A 27,451-nucleotide genomic window follows, 5' to 3' on the forward strand; every position below is an offset into this window, starting at 1 on the left:
AACCCTCTGCAGCTTCTTTCAGTACTGTGAAATAAACCCCTCCCCTGCCCCATACCAGACAGTGATGCAGCCTGTCAGAATGCTCTCCATGGTATATCTATGGAAGTTTTTGAGTGTATTTGTTGACATACCAAATCTCTTCAAACTCCTAATAAAATATAGCCACTGTCTTGCCTTCTTTATGACTATATCAATATGTTGGGACCAGGTTAGGTCCTCAGGACACCCAGGAACTTGAAACTACTCACTCTCCACTTCTGATCCCTCCATGAGGATTGGTATGTGTTCCTTTGTCTTACCCTTCCTGAAGTCCTTTTAAAGTTAAATTGTCAGAATATTTCAAGAAGAGAAATTACATGTGAAGTCTTGACAAAATATTCAGGAATATCTTTCGTAATGTTTTGGAACTCTTCTTCACATGCCCAGAAGTTGTGAACATGAGGTGATGAGCTTCAAATTGGTGCCATGCTTACTCACAGCAGCTGGTTGCTCTTAGTTGCTCTTAGTAGAGGAGTTGAGACAAGTGCTGTATAGCAAAGTGCCTCTTCAAGGCAATTTAGGAGACAATCAGACTCCTGACAATCATTGTGGCTGCCACTCTTCACTAAGCTTCACCACTTTAGTCAAGATGTTGCCTTCTGCTGATCATGGGCTACACTGGCATTTCTTGCCAAAAGCACCTGTGGAAATTATCGCCAACATTCCATCCTCTTCCATCTCACTGTCTGAAGTTTAATTGTACTTATTATGAAAGGAGTTGGGGTGTGGGGTGTGGAATGAACTCTGTTAATCTATTCTCCCTGCTCTTACCTTCCCGTTTTTTCTTTAGGCTCACAAACAAGAGTCCTCTAAGATAAAAGTTATTTCCTGGACATTAGTGCTAGCAGTACAGGAGAAAATGATTTTATATTTAGGTGCTTTCTTTTCACAGCCTTTCGCTGCATTTGACTGCTGCACTTCCATGGTAGGACAGGGAAGTTAGTTCATGACCCTAACGGATGGTGCAACAATAGCTTTGACGATCTAGACTTTCCCAAGACAACATTCTCATTACAACCTGTAATCTACACAAACACCACACACTGGCACATGCATGCCTTTAACCTCTCTCTGCAGTAACCCTGAGCCAATCATTCTCAATGTTTCCTGGTCCCCAGTTCTCCTTTTTCTTCAGTGTATTTGTTGCTGCAACAGAAAACTCTTTTCTTTCCTTTCAACTAATTCTGTGACCTGTGTCTATCTCCATAGCTACTGCTTAAACTTCTGAGTGCTTCCAGGATTTTTTGTTCATCGTTCCTCAGTGCTTTCCTCATCATCACTTTACTGGGGCCGACTTCCTTCTGGTTTGTAGATGGGAAGGGATTCTTGGATTTGCCTTTCACTTGGAATTTGAAATATCTTCTCAACTTCATGAAAAAAGGAGCTGAATCACAGAATTTCAACTCCTGATAAATGACTGTGTTAAAATGACATCATGAATGACACTAACATACATGTACATGTAAGAAATGATCTCTGGGGTGTTGTTTTCCTGGCTCTGCTTCCTAGTGTGCTTTGTTTCCATGGGCACTAACCCTGGAGCAGTTGCTATAACATTGAAACTTCTGGGCATGGTGCAATTAGCAATGTTTTGACCCATCTGTAGATCTGAAGTGGTCATTCTTCATGTAAATACAGCAATCTTTTTGGCTAGTGGCTGTGGCTTCACCTTGGTCATATGGTTTGCCATTCTGTCCTCTGTGTGAAAGTCAAGCAAACTCTGCACAAAAGAGAATCATCAAGCTCTTTGGTCATCTCTGATCATTCACACACAATGCACGCATTCACTCAAATACATACACACTTACATGCCATGTAGTAGGGCCACTGATCAAGGTACAGAAAGCAGGAGCTGTCTAATAATATGTCATTTCCAAACAAGCAGAGAACAAATTTAGCTACATTATTGATTCCTGACCTAAAAGAGCCTAATCTAAACCAAAATGAGATTGCATCTAGGATTCTTCAAGTCTTATTAACCCTGATTACAGCAAAGCATTTACCTGTTAAGCCACTAAATATGTTGCTGCAGCATTTTAAAACAAAACTTATTTAAATACCTGAAATTCACAACAGCACTTAATACCAAAATGTCATTCTTTTTCTGCCGTGGTTTGTAATAATATTATTATAAGTGGTAACAAAATGCAATAGTATTCTTGAAGGTTATACCTGAAATGAATCAATGATAGAAACTGTAGATAATAAACTGGATACAACAAAGTAATATTATCTTTAATACAATGGTGGAACAGAAAACAGAAGAATGTCAGTCTCTCCTGAAATTATTGTCATTACTTATTACAAGTAATTTGTCATACCATGTGACAAGCAGATATTTTGGAAAATCAATACTCTTTTATGATTGCTTCATTGAAACATCTTAAAAGAAGTCCATAGTAAGTCAAGAGAACACGCTTGGCAGATCTGCTTACTATCAGTCAGCACCATTCGCTCTATCAAGATTTCCTTTTGCACTTGGATGTAGCTAGAACTGTTGAAAGAATTTTTGTAGATTCTTTACTGGCATGTCACTCTAGTAAAAGCGGGATCTGTAGTATCCTTGATAAACTGGACAGAAATTCATCTTTGGAGCTCTTGCTATTAAACAATAATCCTATGATTATTTGAAGGGTTTTGGATGCTAAGAGGATCCAGGTAAATCAGCACATGCAGATTTCACTTCTATTTCATCATTTCATTCATCTTCATTGCTTGGACTCTGAAAATTAAATGTCCATTGAGCTATGGGGGTGGGGTATAAGGAAATTGTAGAAAACTGCATGCCCTCAATCAGGTGGCCAAAGCCAAAAATGCAGCAGGTGGTATTACTATTACTAGCCTGGTGAAAAGGTGGGGGTCTGTTTCTGTGGTTTTATGTTAGCTTAGCTACAATAATTTCAATCTCCACCTGAGCCACATCCATTGTCCCTCTTCATTGCACGTGGACAATGAAAACTCACCCATATTGTCAGAGCGTGGTTCAGCTATTAGAATTGCCCAATTCAATCTCTGGACAGAAGCAATTCTACGTCATTCAATGCTTATAAATTGTGATATTTGCTCCAGTGCTCAATACTGAAAATAAATTTGAGAATCACTGTTATTACTCTGTATGTTGTTCCATTAGTGTAATGGAGATAATATTACTTCTCAGTACACAATCAGTTTATTGTATACAGTCATATTCAATCAGCTACTATTTCTATGTACATTATACTGTGCAGGTGGGCTTGCATTATGAGGAATTGTATTCCTTGAAAGCTGTCTGTATCACAGTTTTTGATAATGCTGTGACACGTGTCAAGAAATGCAGGTTAAAATTTGTTTGTTTATTTACATTTTTCATAAAATTCATTCAATCGAATTTTATTATGTATCTCAATTTTATTGGGCAGTTTTTTTTGTAAAATCTCTAAGGGCAAACTTCCATTACCCGAATAGCCATAACATATTGGTGGCTTGTATTCTGTGGTGCGCTAATTGGGATGATTTCACGTTTAGTTCCTGACCATTTCAAGAGTGAATTTAATTGGTGTCAGGGCTGCTGAGTTATGAAGAGGAAACTCTGCATATTATCCTTCAAAAGACATCCATCGATGCTAGGTTGAATAGGGATTTGTTTAAGATTTTCTTTGTAATTCAGTTAAAGTTTTCTTTTAAAACGCACTGGATATTCAACCATAACATAAAAATTCTTCAATCACTCCCAAAGTAAACTACTGAGAAGGTAGCAATTCTCTTTGTCTAATATCGAGAGTATAATCTCTCCACAAAATGCTGATACAAATCATTCACCCAACACCAAACCACGTCCTCATCTCAGCTGAGATGATTATAAAAGCAAGCCGGCAATTACTGTGGCTTCAGGAAAAACAACGGTAAACAGGGCTCAAATTAATTAGCTAAAATTTAGTGCTCTTTATTGACAAAACAATTCCAGTGAGTTATTTAATTGCTTGAATATCAAGGATCACTATTTAGAACACTGTTGGTGGTTTACTTGGAGCTATGTGTTAAGATTCCAGGCTTCTAGTGACTGATCTAGCTCTACAACTTTGTAAATGTTCGAGTTTGGCAGATCAGACTACACATCTGCTTCCTTCCCTTTCCTATTAGATTAAAGAAAGTATTTACTTTCATAAAATTCCTTGTTTATTCCCAGGTTGATCTTAAGCCCTTTACAACCAATAGTCTCTTGACAGCAATATAGGGAAAAAAAAATATTATTCTCCTTCTTGGACGAAGGACTTTGGGAAAAAGGTGACTTGCTTCCACTCCAGTCATGTGGTTTCTGAGATATCTGATGAAATAGCGAAATAACTGCAGATTCTTCCACAGATATGGTGCTGATGACTGATGGAGCAGACAGATTACGGGATGGTCTGCCTGCTACTTAAACAGGACTTCTACCTGCTTCTGATGTACAGCCTTGTGGTTCTCAATACCATTGTGAATCCTCCTTCTCCAGTTAGAACAGTGATTTATCAGAGATTCTCTAGAAACAATGGGGTTATTGGAACTTTTGTAGGAAGATGTCAGTACATTCTCGAATCCTTTCCTCTAGTTTCAGACATTGAAGTGTGTGGTCTGTGTAGCAAAGCCAACTGAGTGTAACTAGAGACTCAGTACTGAGGATTTTGTTCTTCTTGTGAATTTGGAGGATTTTACCGTGATAACAAAATAACCTTTTTTTTCCCAATGCCTTGAAGAGTTTGCTATAGGTAGCCTAAGCAGAAAGGAGTAGGGATACCTGCAGCCCCATCTGAGATCTTGACTTTTCGATACTCTTTCCCTCAAGTGTTGTTCTGTCCCATCGAAGGTAGTGGTGAAGAAATAATTTGGAGTAGCTCTGTCATGAATTACTTTTGCAACTGATTGAATTTTCATCATAATTGGCATTATTTAATTATGCATATTGCATGCTTAGCTTTAATGAACAGGGACTAGCTTTCTTTCATTATATTGGTTGGAGGAAAAAACAATAGAAAGACACAATGGAAAATCTTCTGCCTACTTTCAAAATAGGGACATGGGATCTATCATATGCACCTGTAAGGTCAAGAAGAGGCATAGTTTAATGTTCCTTCTGAAAGAAGGAGCAACAGATGATGCAACATTATCATTACAGTGGTGTAATATCTTTGATTATGTCCTCAGGTCTTCTAACTTTGTAACTGAGGCAAGAATGCTGACACCTGGTACTTGGATGTTAACAGACTAACATAAGAATCATAGAAGTATACAGCATGGAGAAAGGTCTTTCAGCCCAACTCGCCCATGCTTACCAAGGTATATTCCCTGAGCCAGTCATATTTGTCTACACTTTGCCCACAATCCTCTAAACCAGGGGTTTTCAATCTGGCTCCATGGACTCTTTATTCAATGACATTGCTCCATGGCAAAAAATGGTTGGGAACCCTTGCTCTAAAGGTGGATAGGGTAGTTAAGAAAGCTTATGGGGTGTTAGCGTTCATAAGTCGAGGGATAGAGTTTAAGAGTCGTGATGTAATGATGCAGCTCTATAAAACTCTGGTTAGGCCACACTTGGAGTACTGTGTCCAGTTCTGGTCGCCTCACTATAGGAAGGATGTGGAAGCATTGGAAAGGGTACAGAGGAGATTTACCAGGATGCTGCCTGGTTTAGAGAGTATGCATTATGATCAAAGATTAAGGAAGCTAGGGCTTTACTCTTTGGAGAGAAGGAGGATGAGAGGAGACATGATAGAGGTGTACAAGATAATAGGAATAGATAGAGTGGATAGCCAGTGCCTCTTCCCCAGGGCACCACTGCTCAATACGAGGCTTTAAGGTAAGGGGTGGGAAGTTTAAGGGGGATATTAGAGGAAGGTTTTTTACTCAGAGTGGTTGGTGCGTGGAATGCACTGCCTGAGTCAGTGGTGGAGGGAGATACACTAGTGAAGTTTAAGAGACTACTAGATAGGTATATGGAGGAATTTAAGGTGGGGGCTTATATGGGAGGCAGAGTTTGAGGGTCGGAGCAGCATTATGGGCCGAAGGGCCTGTACAGTGCTGTACTATTCTATGTTCTATGTAAACCTTTCCAAAACATATACCCTTCCAGATATATTTTAAGCATTACAATTGTGCCTGCCTTAATAGCCAATGACAGCTCATTCTGTATACCCACCAACCTCTGTATGTTAAACTTGCTCCTCGGATCATCTTCCCACCCAACCTTCAGCTTCACCTTTCTGGACTCCTGTACCTGAGGAAAACGATTGTAACAGTTCACTTTATCATGCCCCTCATGATTTTATAAACCTCTATATGGTCACCCCTTTGCTCTAGAGAACAGTCTCAGCTTATCCAATCACTCCTTACCTCAACCCTTGCAGTGAAAATCCTTATGAATCTTTTCTGCACCCTCTCTAGCTGACTCACGTCCTTCCTATAGAATGGTGATTTGAACTGCACATGATTTTCCAGATGTATATCACCAATGTCCAGTGCCATTGTTACATAATGTCCCAACTGTTGTATCAGTGCCACATCTGATGAAGGTGAGTGATCCATATGCCTTCCTCACCATCCTGTCCAGCTGTATCACCACTTTAGGGAACTATGTTTTAATATTCTGCAACATTTCCCAGGGCTCTGCCATTCATTGTGTATCACCTGTCCTGTCTTAACTTCCCAAAATTCATCACCTCTCACTTGCCCAAGACAAATTCAGTCTGCGATTCCTTTGACCACCTTCCCGGTTGATCTAAATCCTGCTGCAATGTTAGACCTTCCTCACTGTCTACTATAACACCGAATTGATGATATCTGCAAACTTCACCATACAGACTTACTTATCATGCTACATTCCCCTTCCCATTGCAAAAAACATGGGATTCAGCACCGTACACTGCAACACACCGCTGGTCACAGGCTTCCTATCTGAAAAACGGCCATCTCCACTACTGTCCTCTGACTCCTTCCACCAAACTAATTTTGAATACAATTGTCTGACGCATACTAGCTCTCAAAAGATCTAAACATCCTGAATAGCTTTCCACATGGAACCTTGTTAAATTTCATGTGGACAGCATTTACTGCCCTGCCCTCATCAATGCTCTTGATCACCTCTTCAAAAGGAAACTCAAACTTGTGAAACATGAATTCCCATATACTGTACAAACCCATGCTGACTATCCCTATAAGAAAAGATATATTTTATGTCAGATACCAGTAAAATTGGTCATTTAAAATAAGAACAATGAATACAGCCTAACTGCAGCAATAAACCATATTAAGGGTGAAAAAATATAAATTGTGTCCTCCTTTCACTCAAAGAATTCGTCTGGCTTTACAATAGTTGCTTTTATTCCAGGATTTATAGATTAATTTCTCCTTTTATCTCATCAAATAACCTGCACCAAATAAACATTATGTATCTCAGAATCAGGTTTAATATCACTGACATATGTTGTGAAATTTGTTGTTTTGTGGCAGCAGTACATTGCAATACTTAATAATAAAAAGCAATTATAAATTACAATATGAAGTATATATAAATATGTAGCGAAAATAAGTGAGAAAGAGTTCATAGGTTCATTGCACTTAGAGTAACATATCCTTTGCATCTCAAGCTGTATATAAATTTATTCACTAAATGACGTGTTGCTGTTGAATATCATTTTTACTTTGTATTTTATCTTGATTGCTTTCATATTCAGCTAGCATAAGAGACGGACAATGGAAACATACATAATTTTTTGTCATAATTTTACAGGAAGGCTTATGTTGTCTATTGTGGACTATTGCCATGGCTTCTAGTACCAAGAGAACAGAGAGACGGCTGAAAATAAAGAGGCAACCACCTACATGCAGACTAATTGGTAAATTGTGGTTTGCAGAATGAGATTTTAGCTGGCCTGAATCCCGTCACCACTCTTTTTCTGGAGCCGAGCCATATGCTGCAGCTGCTGCTAGCATTATCTGGCCTGCTGATCTACAATGAAGCCAGTGCTGTGTGATAATTGTGTCTGCTTGGTGACTACAGCAGGTAATGCCTTCTTTTCAGGGTCTATCAAGCTCCATCTGTGCTCATTGATATCAATCGGTCTCTTTTTTCCCCCTCTCCCCCTCTCCCCCTCTGCCAAGGGTGATGTGATCTGATGCAAGTGCAGAAGCAATGCAAAGACTTAACTAAGGCTGTACCCTTTCCACTGGAAGCCATATCCCATGTGAAAATTATGATCTTCTCAAGCCATTTTTGTTCTAGGTGAGTGTGCAATGATTTCATTCAGTCTGCAATATTTATAATGCAGGATACAAACTAATATTTGGGCTTCTGTGGAAGTATTGCATTTTTAAGATGTGTGTTGCACATTATCAGCAAATGCAGAACTGGAAAGAATCAAGAGGGTTTGCTATATTCATGGCTTTTATTCCCTGGGATTATTCCTCATTTGAGAGATCTTGCCAAGTTCCTGAGCTAAGGAGAGTTCCATGGGCTGAGCACCATCAATGAAGCCACACGGAGCTTAAAGCAATGGCTTGGTGCCATACGGTTTCAGCGCTTCCTTTTTTCAAAGATGAAAAGAAGCTAGTGAGAGGGATCATTTTTAAAAATGATCATTTTTACATCGTAGAATGTAAACCAATGCAGAAAGTCGAATGCTGTCATTAAAATAAATTGCCAGCATTATGATGTTGTGACAGTCCTAATACAAGCAGCTGCAATGTGATGGTGATCTGCCTGAATGGGAATCTATGTGCAGTCACCCACCGTCTATCCCTACCTCTGGCCACTTGCTTCAATCTTGTCTGATCCCTGGGGCCTCAGGAACTGTGACTGGATAAAACACCAGTGTGAATAGGCCAGTGTGCAATGATATGTTCACTTGGGTGGAGTTGGACAGCTGGCTTGGCCTGCCCACCATGCAAGTTCATTTCAGTTACTGCAAGTGACAAAGCACCCCTGGAGAGCAGTGCGCTTAACATGCTGGGAGTGCCTTGGGGTCCAAGGGTGAAAGGTCAAGTGTCAGCAGCAATTCACATTCCCAGCTCCTGCAGCTGCAAACTTCAGACCCCTTATATAAATCAGCTGTTCGGGTGCGGCGGCGGACAGAAATGGGATGGTTAAGAATTGAAAGTAGAAATCTTCACTTGCCACTATACCCCCCCCCCAAAAAAAAAACTCTCACTAGGACACCCATCACTCAGAACCAAAATGCTTTAAATTTCCTCTGATCTCCTCTATTGCACACAGCCACATAGCAGTTACTCTCCTCGGACATATGCATCAATTGATGAGGAAGCAGTTGGGTTTTAATTTTATTTTACACATGGCAGAATGAGCTTTGAGGTGAGCAGGATGAACCTGGTGTGAAATGTGTTCCAGGTGTATTTTGATCGTGTTTTGGGACATGAAAACCATAGGCTATAGTATTGCACTTCCTCATGTGCCATTCATGCACTGTACATAGACAGAGCAGCAATGGAAAATGAATTTCAAATCCAAAAGTTGAATCCAGTCATGGAATATTATAGAAGTTAATTCAATAAATCTTGAGAACCAAATTGAGCAATGAACCTGTCGGGAAGTGGTGTGGGGACAGTGTTTCAGATTTTTGGATCATTGAATTCCCTTCCAGGAAAGGTATGACCTGTACAAAAAGAGCAGTTTACAGCTCAGCCTGAGGGAACAAATATCCTTGGAGGCAGGGTTGTTACAGCCATTTGGGAATGTTTAAACAAATTTGGCAGGGGAATGGGAAATGGAGGGATAAGGTGTTGGTATACGATTTGATGCAGTGTTTATTGAGATTGAGGATGGACAGGCAGATGATGGGGCAAAAGTGCAGCCAGTGGGAAACGGTGAGCTTTAATGTTGGGGGCAAAATTGAAAATGATGAATACAGGACTGGGGTTTTGTATTTGAAAGTGCACAATGCACAGAATAAGTTACATGATCTTGTAGAGCAGTTAGAGATTGACAGATATTGCATTGTGGGCATCACTGAGATGTGTCTGAAAGAAGATCCTAGTTGGGAGCTTAACATTGAAAGGACAGGCAGGTAGGCAAAGCTAGTGGTGGCTCTGTTGGTGAAAAATGAAATCAAATCCTTAGAGTTAAGAATCTGATGAGGTGATATAGAGGCCACTGAACAGCAGTGAGCATGTGGGATATAAATTTCAATGGAAAATAGAAAATGAATACAATAAGAACAATGTTTGCCTGATGACTTCAGTGGTTGGGAAGATATTGCAGTCCATTACTAAGCATGAGGTTTTGGGGTACTTGGATGCACATGATAAAATAGGCCAGAGTCAGCATGGTTTTCTTAAGGGGGAAATCGTGCCTGACAAATCAGTTGGAATTCTTTGAGGAAATAACATGGAGGATAGACAAAGGAGAGTAAGCGGATGTCATTTACTTGTATTGTTCAGAAGGCCTTTGACAAGTTGCCACACATAAGGCTACTTAACAAGATAAGTGCCCATAGTATTACATAAAGGACACTAGCATGGATAGAAAATTGGAGGCAAAGTGTTACAATCAATAGGGCTTATTTTGGTTGGCTTCTGACAGGTGCTGTTCCACAGGGGTCAGTATTGGGACCGCTTCTTTTCACATTATTTGTCAATGATTCGATGATGGAATTGATGGCTTTGGAGCCATACTTGAAGATGATACAAAGATAGGTGGAGGGCGGGTAGGATTCAAAAAGCAGTGAGTCTGCAGAAGGACTTAGACAAATTTGGAGAACGGGCAAAGAAGTAGCAGCTAGAATAGTGTTGGGAAGTACCTGGTTATGCACTTTGGTAGAAGGAATAAAGGCATGGACTATTTTCTAAATGGGAGAATATAAAAAGAAAGTCAGAGGTGCAAAGTGACTTCGGAGCTCTTGTGCAGGATTCCCTAAAGTTAACTTACAAGTTGAGTCAGTGGTAAGGAAGGCAAATACAATGCTAGAATTCATTTCGTGGGGACTAGAATATAAGAGCAAGGATGTACGCTGGGACTTTTATAGACCATTGGTCAGAATGCATTTGGAGTATTGTGATCAGTGTTGGGCCTCTTATCTAAGAAAAGATGTGCTGGCATCGGAGGCAGTGCAGAGAAGATACACCAGAATGATTCTGTGAATGAAACAGCTAACGTATGAGGAGTGTTTGATAGCTCTGTGCCTATACTCACTGGAATTTAGAAGATTGAAGAAGGATCTCTTTAAAACCTCATTGATCATTTGAAGGGAAAGAATTCAAGTACCCACTGACCTCTGATTGGAACAGGAGTAAGTTATCTATCGTCCACCTTTGGTTAAGGGAATCCACTCTAAAGTTTTTCATTGCTCAATTTCTATTTCTGTCTGCCACACAGCTGGAGAATCTTTACTGTGCCACTAAAGAATGTGGAGAGTTTAACTTTTATTTGAGTAATATTCAGCATTAAGTTTAACAAATCTCCTCGGGTAACTCCACTGTTCCTTAGTTCCTATCACTATGCCACTTATTAAGTTGAGATCCAGTTTTCTAAGTCTCACTTTTTTATAGAATTTTTTTATCATAATTTTTTTTTTTGTTTCTCTGAAAGTGGTTTAATGCAGCAATGACAGACGACGCCAACATCACCGACACTGTGAAGCAGACCGAAGAGTGGCTGAAGAAGATCAACAAAACTGGACTCCCTGGTAAAGTTACGACATGGCTGTACCAATGTGGTCATCTACCAAGGTTGCTCCGGCTTTTCATGGTTTATAGGTTCCCCATGACCACTGTAGAAGGCATCGAGAGGAAAGTTAATAAGCACCTGTGGAATTGGCTGGGATCCCCCTATGTTTTTCTTCAGTGGGGCTCTACATAAAATCAGGCCATCTGCAGCTCCCGATGTCATCAGAAGTGGTGGAGTTCAAGGTGGCAAAGGTTAGAGTTTTTTAACACAGATGGGCTCCGATGACAAGTTCAGGCAGAAAGTGGGCCACCAAATCAGTTATAGACCAGGCAGTGAGCTCCCTGCAATTGAGAGACCTCATTGACAAACTATGCCTAGGACAGCAAGGACTCATCATGGAACACTTCCAATGATGGGCGAGTGCAAGTGATAGATATGACATGGGCAGAGGTACAGAACTGTGAGGATGATAGGCGGGTATCGGAGGCAGTGGAGTTGGGGTCACAGGGTGCCTTGATGAAATGGGATCTTTCCGAGTGCAAAGCACAAACAAGAGAAAATCTGCCAGTGCTGGAAATCCAAGCAACACACAAAATGCTGGAGGAACTCAGCAGGCCAGACAGCATCTATGGAGGGGGGGAGAAAAAAGGTACAGTCGACATTTTGGTACAAAACCCTTCAGCAGGGCTGGAAAACAAAAGATGAGAGGAGGGAGAGAGAAACACAAGGTGATAAGTTAAACTGGGTGGGGAAGGGATGAAGTAAAGAGCTGGGCAGGTGATTGGTGAAAGATGTAAGGCTGGAGAAAGGAGAGTCTGATAGGAGAGAACAGAAGACCATGGAAGGAAGAAAAGGGGGGTAGAGCACCAGAAGGAGGTGATGGCAGGCAAGGAGATGAGGTAAGAGAGGGAAAAGGGGATGGGGGAGGGCCATTATTAAGTGATTAAGTGCAAGTTCATTTGGGCAGAGCTTTGGAGTCTGGAGCCCTTCTGCATTTCTTTCCTCCTGTGGTCCACGCGTGGCAGTCTCCCTACACCATCACAGTTGCACACTTGGGGCTGAGAGAGGATACTAACTAAGCTTTGTGGTCAGCAGGGTTTTCTGGCATATAAACTGTCAGGATGCAAAACAGCTTAAAACAAGGATGGTATAGGTGGCGCTACAACAAATCCTACTGTCCCCTGCTGACATACTGGAGTGGGAGAGGTGTAAAAAGAGACCAGCTGGCCGAGAGGCAAACAGGGCAGACATTTTCATCAAGGAGAGGGCTATGGCAGTCATACCAAGGAGGTCTAAATCTAATCTGCTGCAAACTGCTAAATCATGGAAGATGAGGGTTAGTGTGGGGAGGAAGCTGCGGTTTCCAGAGCTAGTGCAAATCACACTTCGACCCGACATTGTAACGTGGTGCACTGAAGACAAGAAAATCTTCCTACTGGAGCTCACAGTACCAGGGGAGGAAGGATGCGAGGAGGCTCATGAGAGGAAGGCCCTGAAGTACCAGTCCTTGGTCCAGGAGTGCAGGGACAAAGGATGGCAGACCTGGCTATTCCACTTGGAGATTGGCTGTAGAGGGTTCCTGGCAAGGTCGGCACGGAGGTTGTTGTCTGCACTGGGTCTTGATGAAAAGAGCAAGAACCAAGCAGCTCGTAGGATGGGGGAGGAAGCAGAAAGAGCCTCTTGCTGGATTTGGAACAGGCAGAAGGAGTTGAGCTGGAAGTCAGGAGCAGATGGGCAGTGACTTGGCCACCACTGCTGACCTGCCAGCTGGATAGTATAGTGGTTAAGGGTTGAAACACTCTAAGAAGGTTGGGCACCCCCTGATAACATCTGCTCCTGGCCAAATGCTACTGTTACCTCATCAGGTAACTGTAGAGAGCACCCCAGCAATCATATATTTTTTACATGCCTTTTTACAAATATTTACAGATTTTTCACAAAGCAATCCCATTGAGGAATTAGGATGAAGAGTGACATGAGAATTGTGCCATTAAAGAATAGATAAGGGGATGTAAAAGTAAACTAATCCTCATATAACTTTGTGTCTGAATAGCAACAAAGCTGGTAAAGTAAGCAAGGATGGAGTGACTGGGAGTTGAGAGTTTTAACTGAATAGCAAAGGAATGTATCTTCTGATGATCCCTGGAAGCAGAGCAGCAAGTACCAAGGGATCAGAAAATGGTTCCTATTTTGTTATGCTCCTCCGGCAGATTGATGTCTGATTCCACTCGATCTTTGTGGATTCTGAGGAAGCTGATGGTTTTGGAGAAGCAGGAAGTACTAAACTGGTTGGCCAGGTAAACAGTTTGGCAGGTCATATGCACTTTCCATGATTTATCCATGACTTTTGAGTGGACTGGAGGTTGGTAATGCCTCATGAATGCCCCTTCTCCATGCAGCCATGGGTCAGGGATCTATGAATCAGTGGGAATATTGCACTTTTCCAGAATCCTAGTCACCTCCTGACATGACAGAGCTCAGAATGGAATATCAGGATCAGGAATCTGACAGTGGGCCAAGGAAAGACGTAGCACGCCTTTCAGAACTCGTTGAGCAGATCAGGTGCTCAGCACTCAGATGTTCACCTGGAAGGTGACATCGATGTTGGTTCGGCAATCTAACAAAATTTTTTTGGATTTATCAGAGCTGGAATTGTGACATGGCTCATCAGAAATTATTTCATCTAGTGAGATCTGAGGGAACAGAGAAAAACACTGAAAGGATGCTCTTGAAATCTTGAAAACGTGTGATATCCTCACTGCATCATTGGAATCCCTGGTCAATCAAAAGGGGGTTGGAACACATGGACAGCCAATGAACATATTACGTCTCCATGATGGAAGCATATGGAGACCAAGTATAAATAATGGAAAGAATGCATATCCCAGTCCCCACTCTTCCCTACCAGCACCCATTCATGCCTTGCCTGTTCTTCCTACAGAAGTGTCTGTGAATCTCAAATGTGTCCTCAACCAGCAAACACAGGGTGGGAAAAAAATCACCTTTGGCCATGAGAGACTGCTAAAGAGGAAGGAAAGAGTAATCCCAACTGTTTTTGGATTTGCACACTTCTGTGTCTTCCTGCCTTGCCTCCTTACTCAGGTGATAGGTAAGGATGAAAACCAATCCATCTTTGATTTCAAGGTTAAATGAACCTGTGTAATTTTAATCCACAATAGTGGGTATGTAACAGAAAGCTGCTCCAATTTGGACCAAGTCAGAATGGCTTACCTAGCAGTGCATAAATATCCCTTTATTAAGTGTAATTTGTGACAGGCTATTCAAAAGGATTCAAAGTACATTTATTATCTAAGTGTGTATGGAGTATACAACTGAGATTTGTCTTCCCCACAGACAGCCATGAAACAAAGAAGAACCATGGAACCCATTCAAAAAAGAAAAACTATCAACGTTCCCTCAATGCACAAAAAAAATCACATTAACAGCAATTTAACAAAATCCAAAACACTTAATCAAAAGACATATTTCAGTTTATCTCAGTGTTCATTATCTGCAGGCTGCTCAATTCAAAATCGCTCGATTCAAAATCACCCAAAACTAGCAACAAAAAGAAAAACAACTAGAACACATCATAAAATGTGTTATGATCACAAACCACAAACCATGTTGAGTAAACCTTGCTCTGGCACCATCCTTCAACAGCATCAAGAGAGGGATCATTTGAATGGAAGGGCCTTCCGTCTGGAGCAGCGAGAGAGAGAGACGACCACATGCAGGCACCTTCCTCTGGCAGCAATGAGCGAGAGGCTGCTAGATGGCACTGAACACTCGCTTGTTCTCCGCACTTGCCTCGATGACTTCTATCTTCCTCAGCTCTTCAATCGGCAAGAGCGATGAGAGATGGAGTTGATCGTGGGCCCGTGCCCCATCTCCAGGCCTCCTGGCCTCTATGATGCACGCTTTGCTCACAGCCTCGTGGTGCCCTCTCGGGCACAGTAAAGTGCCAAATCACCAGATTAACCTGAAGACACACCGCCAGAACGTAGCTTGCAGGTTCCAGCAGTTGTAGAACCACAACTCGTATAAAAAAAGAAGTGAAAGGAGTTGCTCCATGACCCGTATTGAGGATGTTGCCCTTGGTAGCATTGTTCGCTGGTGTCATCTTCTTCCCGATATAATATAATAGGCTGTTCTCTATTTTGTTGTATATGTTTCATATTGTTAACAGTTAAAACCAAAACACTAGGCACTACAGAGAAAGAATTGCAGCAGACTATAAATGCCTGAAAATGAAAAAAAAAAGTGCAGATGATGAAAGCTGAAATTAAAAAAACAATGAAAATACTGGAAAACACTCAGCAGATCAGACAGCCTCCATGGAACAAGAAATAGAATTAACAAACGGTTTCTTTTCTCTCATTTCTGGTAAGGTGTTATCAACATGGAATGTTAACTCTATTATCCTTTCCTCAGATGCTGCTTGATCTGCTGAGAATTTCCAGCAGTTTCTTGCTTTATAACAGAAGCTACTATCCCATAGAGGAAATGACTGCATGAAAGCTGCTTTGCTAGTATAAGTTATTTATAAGTAAAGTGGGCACGTGGCCAAGTGGTTAAGGCATTGGACTAGCGACCTGAAGATCGTGAGTGTGAGCCCCAGCTGAGGCAATGCGTTATGTCCTTGAGCAAGGCACTTAATCACACATTGCTCTGCGATGACTCTGGTGCCCAGCCGTATGGGTCCTAATGCCCTTCCCTTGGACAACATTGGTGTCATGGAGAGGGGAGACTTGCAGCATGGGCAACTGCTGGTCTTCCATACAACCTTGCCCAGGCCTGCATCTTGGAGAGTGAAGACTTACCAGGCATAGATCCATGGTCTCGCAGGACTAACAGATGCCCTTTACTTAAGTAAAGTGCCATTGTTTGCTTAAATTCCCAGCCATCATTCAATATCTTGGACAGGCAACAAGTTAGAATACAAAAAAAAAACTATGCTTTAGGGGAAAGATTTAGTAGGAGCTTGGGTGGAAGTGGTTAAGCCATCCACCCAAAATATTGGTGGCTTTGATGATCTACAATATTCTGATCTGTGATCTCGGCAGTGATTTCAGCCTTCATATTCTTCCCATTCTAATCACGTAATGTTGATTCAGTTCAGCTGGGTGATGAGATTATAAACTCAAGAGATTCTGCAGATACTGGAATCCAGAGCAACATGCACAAAATGCTGGAGAAACTCAGCAGGTCAGGCTGCATCTATGGAGAGGAATAAAGAGCTGTCATTTCAGGCCAAAATCTGTCTTCAGTACTGGATTTAATCACTCTGAATCTTTTCCTTTCCATGAACTTGTTTATCTACAGTATACAACAGGAATTCTGCAGATGCTGGAAATTCAAGCAACATACATCAAAGTTGCTGGTGAACGCAGCAGGCCAAGCAGCATCTATAGGAAGAGGCGCAGTCGACGTTTCAGGCCGAGACCCTTCGTCAGGACGTCCTGACGAAGGGTCTCGGCCTGAAACGTCGACTGCGCCTCTTCCTATAGATGCTGCTTGGCCTGCTGCGTTCACCAGCAACTTTGATGTATGTTGCTTATCTACAGTATAGCTGCCTCTGTCCACGTTTAGTTGTATTGAATTCAATTTTTTTCAAAATGAATCACTTGTGTTTAATACGTTTTATTTCCAAGACCATTCTCTTTTTGTCACCTCTGAAGACCTCTAACATCAAACTCAATCACTCTGACCCACCCAACTCTTGCAAGCACCAGCAGCAAATCCTATTCCTCTAACCTTTATCTTGCATCTGGGCATCTTCGCCCAGTCCACATTTTCCACCTGTTCTTTTGCAAACAAGCAAGCATCTGAACTGTCAGGCTCAGGCAGCAGGTCTGTTTCATTCAACAACCTGGGGACCTAGGAAATAAACTCAGACTCCACTGTGACTTTTAAGTTGGAATCAGTCAATGCTTGCCCCATTCCACTGAGTTGGAGAGACCCAGGAAGGAAAGAGTTGCAGAATTATTCAGTGTGAAAACAGACCCTTCAACCAATTTGTCCATACTGACCAAGATTTTCTTCTAAACTAATCCCATTTGCCAGTGGTTGACCCATATCCCTCTGAATCTTCCCATTCACATACATGGTAAAGTAGCTTTTAAATGTTGTTAATGTTCCTACTTCAACCATTTCATCTGGCAGCTCACTCCAGATGCTGACCACTCTTTAGGTGGAAAAACTTGCCCTTCCAGATCCTATTAAATCTCTGCTCTTGTACCTTAAACCTATGCCCTGTAGTTGTTGATTCCCCAACCTTGGGGGAAGGGGGGAGTGCACACTGAATGTATCATAAACACTAGAGATTTTGTAGAGCAACACACACACAAAGTGCTGGAGGAACTCAATAAGCCTTTATGGAGGGGAATAAACGGTCAATGTTTTGGGCCAAAACAAGGAGTTTGTCAGAACTGATGGAAGGGTTTTGGCCAGAAACAGACTTTGATGCTTCTTATACAGAAATGATGTTAATCATAATTCCATCCAAGAATATCAGTACTGCAAATTCAAGGCAAATCCTAGTCACAGATGACATGGGTGCTGCTACTCCATTCCTTGTAGTGCTTCAAGGCATTTTAATTCATTTATTCAGTAGTGAATAAATATTAATAAGCTAATTTGAATACATTTGTGATGGGTGTTTGCATTAGCATACTAGAATTCCTGAGGGACACCAGGGGAAAGAAATTCACCACACCTTGGAGAGAGAACAAATTGTGCTCGTGCGAATGCATTTGCAATTGTGCATTATGGAGTTCAACTGATGCATTTCTTCTGGCTTGCAAGGGCTTCACAGGAAAATTGGTCTCATTCCTCTGCCCTCCACAGCAAATTCAGCACCTGAAAACAGGCTGTGAAGGAGTGATCTGGCAATCAAGCGTAGAACATTTCCTGGAAGCTTCACTAAAGAACGCAGTGTTACAAAAAAAAATTCTTCATGTAATTTGCACTGAGGATCTCTTCAGTATGAGTTAAATTGGTCATGCGTGTTAATTGGAATTCCTCTATTTGTTTAGTTTTAATGTACAAGAAACATGAGTGGAAGTGGGCTACACAATAGCTTGAGCTTGCTTCGCAATTCCAAAAGAACATGACTAATCTGGTCATCGTAATAACTTCATTTTCCTGCCTTGTCTTGTAATGCTTGATACCCCTGAAGTCTAGAAGTTTTTTTAAGAAATAGATACATTTTCCTGATGTGGGCACCGTGAGTAAGCCCAGCATTTATTGTTTAATTGCCTGTGAGAAAGTAATAATAACTCATTTTCTGCTGCTGCCCATTTGAGGGAAGTATTCTCATTGGGCAGATGGAGAGGGTGTTCCTGATGTATAATCAGGAACAATGAGGGAAGGGTGATATATTTCCAATTTATAATGAGGCAGGCAGCTTGAGGGACACTTGTCTTGATGGTAGGTGTCATGAATTGGGAGGAGATGAATTTTACAGATACTGCAGCCATGAGGTGCTTGCAGTGGAAGGATTGAATTCAGAATAGATGATGAGATGCCAATCACACAGGTTGTCACGTCTTGGATGCTGTCAAGCTTTTGATATGATTGGTAAATGGGCTTATTATTATCACATTTACCAAGGTACAGTGGAAAAAATTTGTTTTGCATGCTACTCACAGATCTTTTCATAACATCAGTACGTCGAGGTAGTACAGGGGAAAGCAATCTCAGAATGCAGAATGTTGTTTTGCAGTTACAGAGAAAGTGCAGTACAGGCAGAAAATAAGGTGCAAAGACATAATGAGGTACATTGAGGACAAGAGTCAACCTCTTGAATGATACGATGGAGTAATGACCTCACAAATCTACCTCATCATGGCTTTGCACCTTATTGTACGACAGCTGCACTCAAGCAGGCAAGCAGAGAATATTCTATCACTCTCCTAACATGCTGTTATAGGTTGGGCTTTGGGATGTCAGTATCTGAGTCACTATTGCAGGATAGCTGGCGACTTGCTCTTGTAGGACTGGTCCAGTGGGCTTTGGATTGGAATTGGTTTATTATTGTCACACGTACCAAGGTGAAAAGCTTGTTTTGTCTACTGTTTATAGATATCGAATTATTGTACAGTACATTGAGGTAGAACAAGGTAAAACAATATGAGAATGCGGAATAAAGTGTAACAGTTACAGAGGAAGTGCAGTGCAGGTAGACAATAAGGTTTAAGAGCATAACATGGTAGATTGTGAGGCCAGGAGTCCATTTTATCATACAAAGGAACCATCCACAAATCTTATAACAGTGGGCTGAATGAACGAGTATCATCGCTGTTGCTCTCATTATCACATGCTTTTGATTCAGTCAGCGGTCCCCAACCTCTGGGCTGCAAAGCATGTGCTACCAGGCTGCGAGGAAACGATATATGTCCGCTGCATCTTTCCTCATTCCCTGTCACGCACTGTTGAAGTTGAACATAGGGTTGCCAACTGGCACGTATTTGCCGGGACATCCCATATATTGGGCTAAATTGGTTTGTCCCTTATTTCCCCCGCTAAGGTAGAGTGTTCCTATGAAACCTTTCTTGCTGAAATGGCATAAAGCGAAGAAGCAATTACCATTAATTTATATGGGAAAAATTTTTGAGCTTTCCCAGACCCAGAAAATAAGCTAACAAATCATACCAAATAACACATAAAACTGAAAATAAATAACAGTAACATATAGAAAAAGCAGGAATGATATGATAAATACACAGCCTATATAAAGTAGAAATAATGTATGTACAGTATAGTTGGGAACATGAAGGCAAAACCGATTTGTGGGAGAAAAATTTCGGCACGTATGCACGTGCGCACGTCACGCATGCACACACAGGTGCCCACAGGAGGCTTCATGGTCATGGTAGTCTTTTTGGGGTAAAGTGTCCTGGGATTTGACTGCTACTTTTGTTCCATATTATTTGGCAACCCTAACTGTAAAAGACATCCCCGCCCCCCCCCCCACCCCTGGTCAGCCGGTCCGCAAGAATATTGTCAATATTAAACCAGTCCGCGGTGCAAAAAAGTTTGGGGACCCCTGGGTTAAGTGACTCCCAGGTGAGGAATAGTGATGGTAACGCCCTTAAATATAAAAGTTAGAAGATGTCTATTGTAAATTTGAATCTAAAGGCAATAATCAAAAAGATTAGCATGGTGAACTAGGCAATCATAATATGTAATCAACAGCCTGTAGTACATATTAAACTCTAAGACATTAATTGTTTTGATTGTATATTAATATTCGCAATAAGCTTTATGCAAGAGTGCATAACTACAACATGTGTGAAAGATATTCTTGACTTATTAGTGCTAAGTGCTTGAGAGGGTGTTGTGTGCAGGTTGCACTCATTTCACACATATTTGGTTATGCTGATGAAGATAAGAGCAACAACGGTTGATTTCCCCCTCAATCATTTGATACCAGTGACTAAATGCAAATAACCTCATGATTTCATAATAATATAGAAGTGAGAAAAGCAGTCCACCTACCTATTAAGTCCACATAATAGTTACATTCATTTGAATTGGTGTCAGATTTTGAGAAGGCATTCATTTATTTATTGAGATACAGGATGGAATAGTCCATTCCGGCCCTTTGAGCCATATTGCCCAGCAATCCCCCAATTTAATCCTAACCTAATCATGGGACAATTTGCAATGACCAATTAAGGCATGTCTTTGGACTGCGGGAGGAAACCAAAGCACCCGGAGGAAACCCCCGTGGGCACAGGGAGAATGTACAAACTTCTTACAGACTTTTGCAATGAAAGATGGCAAGAAATGCTCTGATAGCTATTGAATGTGTCTTTTCAGGGATTTTGATTGGGACATGTAAGAAGATGATGTTCTATTGACTCTCACTGGCCAGGTGAAAAGTGAGGATTGGTACTTACTGATCTGAAATGATACCACTGCTCAAGGAAATGTATGCAGATAAAGTCACACATTTGGGAGCAGACTGGCATGATTGACTAGAGGAAGAATGGGTGGTGAGGGTAGGAAGGAAGTGATGAAGAACACAAATTACATTAATATATTACAGATATTGAGAAACATTGGTATATTTTCTTCAACCAACACACATCAAAGTTGTTGGTGAATGCAGCAGGCCAGGCAGCATCTCTAGGAAGCGGTACAGTCGACGTTTCAGGCCGAGACCCTTCGTCAGGATGACTGTGTCCTGACGAAGGGTCTCGGCCTGAAACGCCGACTGTACCTCTTCCTAGAGATGCTGCCTGGCCTGCTGCGTTCACCAGCAACTTTGATGTGTGTTGCTTGAATTTCCAGCACCTGCAGAATTTCAGTTGTTTTGTGTATGTTTTCTTCAATTGAGCTAAAAAGTGAGCCACTAAAATTTAGTTTTAATGATAGCAATGTGTATATAATATATATGCAACTATATTATATATTCAGTATATGTGACAATGAATAAATTTCTACCCCACTGACCTGCTTTTACCATTGAGAAAAACACATTTCAAATTTAAGTAAAGCAGGATTCTAGGAAAATCTGACAGGGTTGTAGGACAGAGGGGCTGACACTTGTCTGGGCAGCTTGGACCAGGAGAAGGCGTCTATTTGAATATCATGCATCTACACAATGGATGTGATCTCCAAGATGTGTTTGAGGAGGGATCAAGGACTGAATCCAACTGTCTGCATAAAATCAATACTGCAGTCCAAATTAACTTTTAGAAAATAGATAGCTTCTCCATCAAATCTGGAGTCAAATAAGGTTGTCCAGATTCCTCTGTCTTGTTTGTATGTTGCATAGAACATTTTTCAGAATCCATCAGAAGGATTGCAGGTAGAAAAGAAGTTATAATGGGCAGAGAACACTTTGATCAGAATGTCCCAGTCCCATTAACCCATTCCATGTTCTTCTGCTAATGGCTCAGCAGCAGTGACCAATTTGAGCTGGGCCAGAGCTATTAGCAGCAAGAAAGTCCTCATGTTCCTTGGCAACTGGCCTTGCCAATCTTTTGTTCCCTTCACCAACAATTCTGACTATACGAAGGTGCAGAGGATCTAGATAGGAAAAGCTGGGATGTAATACAAAACCTGTCTGGATAGTCCAAGTAATATAAAAGCTAGGACTCTGGGAGAGACACTCCCTTTCAACATTGGTCAGAAACCTGGTCATCAGGTGTGAGGCTCTCAGTGCTGCTATATAAGACACAGGTGAGGCCCATACCCCACTCCTTTATCATGGCAGTCACCAGTATTGTGCTCTGTTTCATCTGAGGACTCAAAGGGAAGTATGTCCAATGTCTCATGGTGCAAAGGCCTAAAACACAATGGGAAAGATTTGCCCAATATTGCCCATTGTCCTGAAGGTCACCCTAGTATAGTAATGCTATAACCACCTTGACCACTTCGCACTGCAATGGATTTCAGTTTTTAAAAAATTCTAATTGTGTTCTTCCTTGTAAAACTGTATAACTTATGCTTTTTTCCCCCTTGTGAATGTGTATTTGATGTTATGTGCTGCTGCAAGTAACTTTTCCATGACATGTATGCATACCTGTACTTGTGTATTTGACAGTAAGTTCAGCTTTGACATGTCAGTGTCTGGCTCCATCAGACTGTGCAAAGAACTGAAGTTCACAAACACAGTGCACAGTGTCACTCCATACTGAAGTTCTTCCTGCTTCTGCTGTTCCCAGGCCTCATTGTCCTGTAATACTCCATTAGACTTTGCTGCACAACTTTGAACACAAGTATATCTGGGAGGAGAAGGACACTATGGATTCTGTCAATAACTCCTTCAGGCAGACTGCCAAAGGCATTTGGCAGAATGCCTAATTGCCAGAGTTCATCAACAAGCAACAGTGCCTTGCTTATCTGGTAGTGAGAAAGGAAGATTCTTCTTGCACCTTCACGATAGCTGCTGCCTTTAAGAGAGCTGCTATAGACATGACTACTGTCCAACTCTTGGTGAACTATGCTTTTGCCAAGAAGGTCTGAAAAAAGATATGGGGGTCCTGGTCTAAATTTAGCCCAAACTGCTATGTACTAGAGAACTCTGGTCTCAGTCTGTTCTCAGAAGTGTATACTGAGACAATCATCAACTGCTTCTGGAAGATTATTAACTTGGTGAAAGAACCACTTTAGTCTGCCTGAACTTGTAGATCTCCCAGTGCAACAAGAGGCTGGTAAGTGACTTGAATTTTCTAGTCTGGAGGAGTACATGCTGGGGGATGGATTGATGCTCTGAGGAAAGAATTCAATGTACAGTCATGCCATCACTGGACATCAAGGAACATGCTCCTGTGTAAGAGTCTTTTGAACACTTCCCAGGTGCCTTATTGAAAAAGGGAAACCTAACTGTCTTTATTGCATTGTAAGTGGAATGTATTAGTTTGGTGGCAGAATGAATGTAAAGAAGGATATATACTGAGTATTGCATTTCCTTGATGTATTTTTATGAATGAAATTTTTTTTCAATTGAATTAAGATTAAGCAGGAATGCAAAATAAGTAATATTCTACTAATATTCCATATATTCTTCAAAAATGTGTTACCAGCTTATTTTAGTTTCAGACAATAGTTTCCCCTCACTCATATTCACTGCAATCAGATCCATTAACAGGACAAATGTGGTGTGTAAAACTTCAATCATTATAAACAATTATTCCTGCTTGTACTTTAGTTTCCGACTTGGAGGAGCAATCAGGCATAACATATTGCTTGTACAGTTATGTCAATGCTGGTAATCCGGTGATTAATTGTCTGGCTGCACTGTAGTGCTTAAAGAAATGTAAATGCATGGTTAAATTAGTTGATCAGAAAAAAAATGCCAGCAATATGAATATAGTTCCACCAAAACATTGCTGTCACTACCATAATTGACAGCATAAGTGGGTCAGTGAAGTGGCTGGCCTCCACTAATTTATTTTCACTGACATGCTTATACATATTCATGAGGTCCTCTGTTTGTCTGTCACTTCAGATGATCTTACCTTGTATTACATGCTTGTTGTGAATAAACTTATGATTTGAAAAGTCTTTCAGCTTGGAATGATTTCATTAATAATACCAGTTTTCAGTTCCAATTAAAGTGTACTACTTTCCAATTGTACTTTGCAATCTATATTTTAATAAAAAGAGCATTTTCTTGTTTTGATTTGTAGTCCACTAAGCATGTTTAAAACTCGTGCTTTGACACTCATTTGATCTATAATAATTTGTTTTTGATTTATGGACTGTTGTCATTCTAAAATGACTACTTAATGCTGCCATTCTTGAGTAAATTACTTCAGGTACATATTAATCAATATTTACCATGTAGTAGTATGAAAGAACATACAACACATCAGAAATTTATCCCAACGGTAAAGCATTACAGACATGCAAGTGCAAAAGGACCACACCTTCAATGTTAATATTGCTTCTTTGCAATTAAAAGTTTTTGAGGTGTTGAATTTGATTTCCTCATTAAGTATATAATCTTCATTAACAGAAAATTATTAAAATTACAAAAAATAGATTCTGTAATTGAAACAATAAATAAGGTGAAAGATAATCATAAGACAGACATTTGTTGTAACACATCTGCCACTTACATTCTCATTAAGTTTATAAATCAACCAATAAAATAAAAAAATGAAGAATGGAATATGATAGTGGGAATACAATATGGTGATTGAGGGAATACAGTATAACTGAGAATGCAACCATGAGAACACAAATGTCACATGGTGGGTCATAGTGGTGACGTTATGATTGGTTTGGTGCTTTGAGCTGTTGCTAATGTATTGGTCCACTGACTGCAGCACTTTATATCATTGAAGTGAATATAAATACAGATAGGTTGGGGGCTTGGAACTTCACCGACGGGCTGGATCACGGTTTGGGCAGAATGTGAGGTGTGCTACAGTGAGTGAGGCCCATGAACATCTAGATAAGTATTTTAATGATTGCTATCCTGTTCAACTAAACACAGTTTTGTAGTTCTAAGTAGATAATTGGAGTCCGTCTTTCAAGTCAGTCCATGAACTTTTCAGGAAAACCTAATGCTTAGCGTAGTCAGCAATGATCTGGTGGATGTGGTAACAAGCAAAAATGTTTAAGAATAAGAAGAAAGACCCCACCCCCCCGCCATGCTCCAGTGGATTGGATTGGACGGACAAGCTGGATCCCTGAGGGACACCATTTTGTGTCTATACTAAAGTGATTAGGGTTCCCAGACAAGAAGGGAAACTAGAGAAGGGATTTTTGGCTGCAGGCAGCCATCACACGACAATCTATTGAAAAGAGGAGGAAATAGGGAATCTCAAGTAGTCAGAGGGGGAGGGGGTGGAGGAGGATGAGCTATGCCTTACAGGGAATAGAAGTGAAGAATTGCAGAAATTGTAGCAAAGTGAGAGTTAAAATATGTGCTAACAAAACAGGGCAGATACTTTGTGCAGCCTTTCTGTTGAAGCCTGGCAATCAAGGTCACTGAGCATACTAGGACATGATAAAGAGGCAAATGAAGGGTTTTAGAGCAACTCTTACTATTGGATGTTTATTTTACTAATTCTCAAGTATTATTGGCCTTCAACACATGGATTTAATTAGTTCTTAACACATGAAATATGTATCGTGATTGTTACTTTTAGAAAGCACAAAGTTTCTATTGGATCAATATTTGTATACAACTGGACAATTTCTATATAAAAATGGCATTTCTTTGTTCAAGTTTCAGAGCAATGTGGTGACAGGGGCCATTTTGTTCTCCTTGTGCACAAGTGAATGCAGTGTGATTGAGCAACGGCTGTGAGGTGTCACGAATCCTATTAATCGGCGACGATGGTTAGTGAATCTTCCGCTGAGATGGGTAACCCTTGACTTTGCTATACAGGAGAATGAAATTGCACCCTGGTAGCCGGTTGGTCCCAAATCATAGGCACCTCATATTTGAGCAAAGGACTGGGTCTGCTGTTGGATTGCAAATTTCCTGCTGTGTGGAGTAGTCGAGGTATACCATCACGTTAGTTGCTGACATATTGAGAAATGGGAGATAATGGAGGAAAGCCACAGCAGTTTAAAAGAAGTGGGGAAGAATACCTCAGCTGGGTTTTGGTCCCACAGGTGCACCTGTGGGCCAGGTGCTGTAAAGAGAGTGTGAGTATGAAAAGGAATTTTGGAGTGTGGATGACTGTGAGTGGTGGTGTCCCTGAGCTCTGAGGGGACTCCGGTGGAGTGCATGTCTGTGCATTATGATGAGCAGACCTGGATGGAAACTGTAGGGTGGTCACTGGAGAAATGTGAAACGGTTGAAGGAGTCCCGCACAGTGGGGGAGGGGTGAGAGAGAGAGATTTAAATGTACACTGAACTAATCAGATAGAACCTATAAGAAAATGTAGATTGACCTAAGATACACAGATAGGTGATGATGTTAATGAATGGATAGAATGCATGCTTATTGTATTTCAAAGTATTCCTTGAGACAGGGACACCTATCTTGATAAATTTTATTGTAAATGGCTGCAATCAAGGATAAGGGAAATGTATACTGTTACTTGTTAAACCGTCAGAGAGATAAAGCTGCTGTAGGGAAATGGCGATAAAATATTGTTCATAATACTTTGAAAAATTTACGACAGCTGTCCTATACAATTTGAATGTTATTTTAGCTTGTAGCACTGTTTTATATTCAACTAAAATGGCACTGATCAGGTTTTGGCTTTTCATTCGACTTACAATTTCACTGCAAATGTAGTTCTTTTGGCTCAGGTGACACAATTGTGATTAGTATTATTTTTTGTTTTGAACAGGGCAATCTT

Source organism: Mobula hypostoma, chromosome 2 (genome assembly GCF_963921235.1).
Source record: "Mobula hypostoma chromosome 2, sMobHyp1.1, whole genome shotgun sequence".
Lineage (NCBI taxonomy): Eukaryota > Metazoa > Chordata > Chondrichthyes > Myliobatiformes > Myliobatidae > Mobula > Mobula hypostoma.